This window comes from Otolemur garnettii, unplaced genomic scaffold (genome assembly GCF_000181295.1).
Source record: "Otolemur garnettii isolate 467f Iridium unplaced genomic scaffold, OtoGar3 scaffold00029, whole genome shotgun sequence".
NCBI classification, from domain to species: domain Eukaryota; kingdom Metazoa; phylum Chordata; class Mammalia; order Primates; family Galagidae; genus Otolemur; species Otolemur garnettii.
Window position 1 is genome coordinate 2278684 of NW_003852424.1, and position 4016 is coordinate 2282699.

The following is a 4016-nucleotide window of genomic DNA, read 5'->3' on the forward strand; positions in this document are numbered from 1 at the left end:
GCAGCCCTCTCCCTGGGCACATCCTCTCCTCCTGGCTTCTGCAGCACCACACTCTCCTGACTTTTCCTCCTCCTCTTCCCTGCTGGCTCCCCTTCCTCCACCAGCCCCCTAGGTGATGTGGTGCCCCTAGCTCAACCCTCCAGCTCCTTCGCTCTGTATACTTTCTCCATAGGTCATGTCACCTGGACCCATGACTTTTAAAACCATGTACACTCTTGGGCGGCACCTGTGGCTCAAAGGAATAGGGTGCTGGCCCCACATGCCAGAGGTGGCGGGTTCAAACCCAGCCCTGGTAAACAAACAAATTAAAAGAAAAAAAAAACAAAACATGTACACTCTGGTATCTCCCAAATTAACATCATTGGCCCTGACTGCTCCCCTGGCCTCCATACTCACACATGACCTCCCCACACACATAATCAATCCCACAGGAAGCTCTGGGACTGGGATGGCCTTGTAGCATCCTCTCAACTCTGCAATTTGGGCAGGGGACTTCGTGGGGATAGTTCATTTCTGCTGGGTTGGCTCAAAGAACAAAGGAGAGACTGGAGTGATAAGGTCCACAAACCTGCGCATCTGGCGGCCGAAGACAACTGTTGGTAAGAACTTCAACAGGGGTTGCCAGCCAGAACACCTACAAGAGACGTCCCCTAGGGGCTGCTTTCTGTTCTGCAGCATGGTGAGGGATTTCAGTAGCAAACCCCCACGACAGAATAGAAACACTCATGAGAGTTGCATCACCTTGTATGACAACTCAGAAGTTACACAGCATTGTTTCCACCATACTCTAGTTGTAAGGCAGGCTCAAAGACCCACCCAAGTTTACAGGGAAGGGACAAAGAGTCTGCCTCTTTCTGGAGGAGGTGTGGCAAGATTCTAGAAGAGCAGGTAAGATGGGAAATATTATTGTGGCCATTTTTAGAAGATGCCCATATATTCCTCGTATAGTCAGGGTTCTCCAACAGAACCAATATATAGATGATGATGATAGATGGGTAATACAGATTTATTGTAGAGATTGGCTTACATGATTATAGAGGTCAAGAGGTCTGCAAATTGGAGACTCAGGAAAACTGGTACTGTAATTCAGTCCAAATCCAAAGGCCTGAGTTCTGACATCTAAGGACAGATAAGATGGATGACCCAGCTCCAGGAGGGAGAGAGAAAATTCATCTTTCTGTCACCTTTTTGTTGCATTTGGACCCTCAACAGATTGGATGATGCTCACCCACATCACTGAGAATGTGTCTTCGTTCCTCAGTTTACTAATCCCAATGCTAATCTTTTCTGAAAACACCCTCATAGTCACACCCAGAAATAACATTTTACCAGCTATCTGGGCATCCCTTAGCCCAGGCAACTTGGCATGTAATAATACTCATCATATTCCCTACATGCAAAATATTCTCTCCCTGTCCCCAGCCCAGTCCCATCTCACCTCAACATGAGGCTGGAGTCCAGGATTCCAGGATGGCATCATCTGAGTCAGGTGCCATTGCAGGTAGCTTCCCAGGCACAGGTCCTTGAGTTCTGTCTTCCTGGATCTGAAAACCTGTGAACTGAGACTTCATCTCCCACAGACTCCCAGGGACAGGTCTAGAATAACTGCTCAGACAATCTCTATTTGAAAAGGAGTGGAAAGAGAAGGGCAGAGCAGCCACCATCTGGTAGCTCTCATGTCCAGCCTGGTACACATTGGTAGTTCTATTACGCTCAGTCGTACTGCCAGGGGATGATTCTCCTTGGGCTGCCAAAGAGGTTTACTGTTTATTATAATTCACCTTTAACACTAGAGAAAGCAAGATGTAGTAAAGAGAGGCTGTGCTGACATGCCCGACTGCTGCACTCCTAGCAAGCCCATCAATGCAGAGGGTCTTCAACCCTTTGGAGCTTATCTCCCCAAGGAGACAGCCCACATCCCACCCCAGCCTACACTCCACTTGCCATCTCTTGCTTGTCTGGTCTGATTATCTGTATCTGAGATGCCAGATACAGTAGGTTGTGTGTGGGGGTCTCTACAGCCCAAAGACTTTCAGGTTGTCCACTACAGAGAATGGGAGAGTTAATGTCTGCCCTGGGAGAGACACAAGTGGACACTTTCGTCTGTCACACACGAACATAGTAAGGATGGGAGAGAATGCATTCCCTAGTCACTGCCATCTAGCTTGCATCAGAACCACGTTAATTTGCCCCAACAAAAATTCCACGTTGGAAAAAGCTGTTCATGTGGGGCTAATTCTTGTTAAAATCGTGGTAGTCCACAGTCATAGTCAGGATCCATTCGAAATTTGGTAGTGACCAGACTGATCAATTGCATGGGAGTATGATGGGGACCACCACTGCCACATTCTTTAGATCTTTAAGCATGATATTAAAATATGCCATTCTCCATTCTCCATAGTAAAGTATCTCAAGAATGGAAAAGCATATTAGTATTGAATACATCAGATACTTTTCCATTCTTGTGCCCACACAAGAGAAAAACCTCAATTCAAGTTGGAAAGGGAGGGAAGAGGAGAGAGGAGGAGTGGTGTGCTCTCACCTAATGGGCACAATGCAAGGGTGCACAGCACACCTCCTGGGTGAGGGGCACAACTACAACAAGGATCTTACCTTTGTCTTACCTAACAAATGCAAAAATTGTAACCTGATCATTTGTGCCTTCATACTAATCTGAAATAAAACAATTTTAAAAAAGAATGGAAAAATCTAGCACCCTATGTACTCAATACTATTTTGAAATTAGCAAATGAACAACTACAGACCCATATGAGAGAAAAACACAAATTCAAGGAGTGAGGGGGGGCTTGGTAAGCTCCCACCTAACAGGTACAATATAGGGCTATATGGCATACCTCCTGGGTGAAGGACTCAACTACAACTTGGATGCTACCAAACAAATGCAGACAATGTAACCCAATTGTATATACCCCTATATTAATCCAAATTTAAAAAATAATAATAAAATATGCCTTTCTCACAGGGTTGCAACACTGCCATTGGTTTACTGTCTTGCCTGGGGAGAGGGATGCAGTTTCACAAGCTTCCACTTGGCCTTCCCCACCACAATAGTTACTGAACAGGCCAAGGAACAACTGGCACAAGGGAACTGATCACTGGGTGGCTTATGGGACCCACTGTACCCACCTATTATCTGAAACCCATTCGCCTTCACTCTGGGTCCTGGCGTCTATGCCAATTTGGATTCTGTGTGCAACACCCTTATAAATGTGTGTATTTCCCTCTCCCAGGTAAGTGGTTGTGGGTCCCTTTGGGGAAAGATTGGGGGATGATTATTTTATACCCTTCTTCCTGGGACCCAGACTCTTCTTGAGTCATTCAGTTCTTGGGCATGAAAACTGGCTCACACAGGAAACAGAGCAAGACTTCAAAATGTTTGAGGGGATCATTGCTCTTGTGATCATTCATCCTTTTAAATTTAATGTATGAATAATGCCCTTTTGGGCTGCCCATCTACCTTGGTTAATAGAACCATCTGTTAGGCCAAACTGTCCACAGGTCAGGCCCCCCTATTGCTATCTGACCTTGCCACTCATCTGTATCATTAGGTCCACTGTGTTTCGGACCATCTGGTCTCCATTATTTCAGGATCCTTTTAGCCCCATGGCTCTCATGGAGGCCAGTTCTGTTAACAACATCCCCCACTGTCAGCCAAAATCTACAGAGGACAGCCATGACTGAACTCCTTCACAAGACTGGTGCCCTCCCACCTGGACTTCCTTATGGCTTTGGGAGATAAAGTGTCTCATGGGCTTTCCCATGGAACACAGTCTGGCAATAGGGAAGAAGGGGACATTCCAAGCTTACACAGAATATCCTCTCTGAGCCCTTTGTCTACCACCTCCCATAACACTCCCACTTTACCTTGTATGACCATCACTTTCCCCAAGAGTCCATGAGCCATCTGTTTTCCAGGGTCCTGGCCAGGGAGTTGAATCCATGGAGAATGCTCCCCTTGAAACAAACTTACCCCATTCTACCTGGCTGTTCCACTG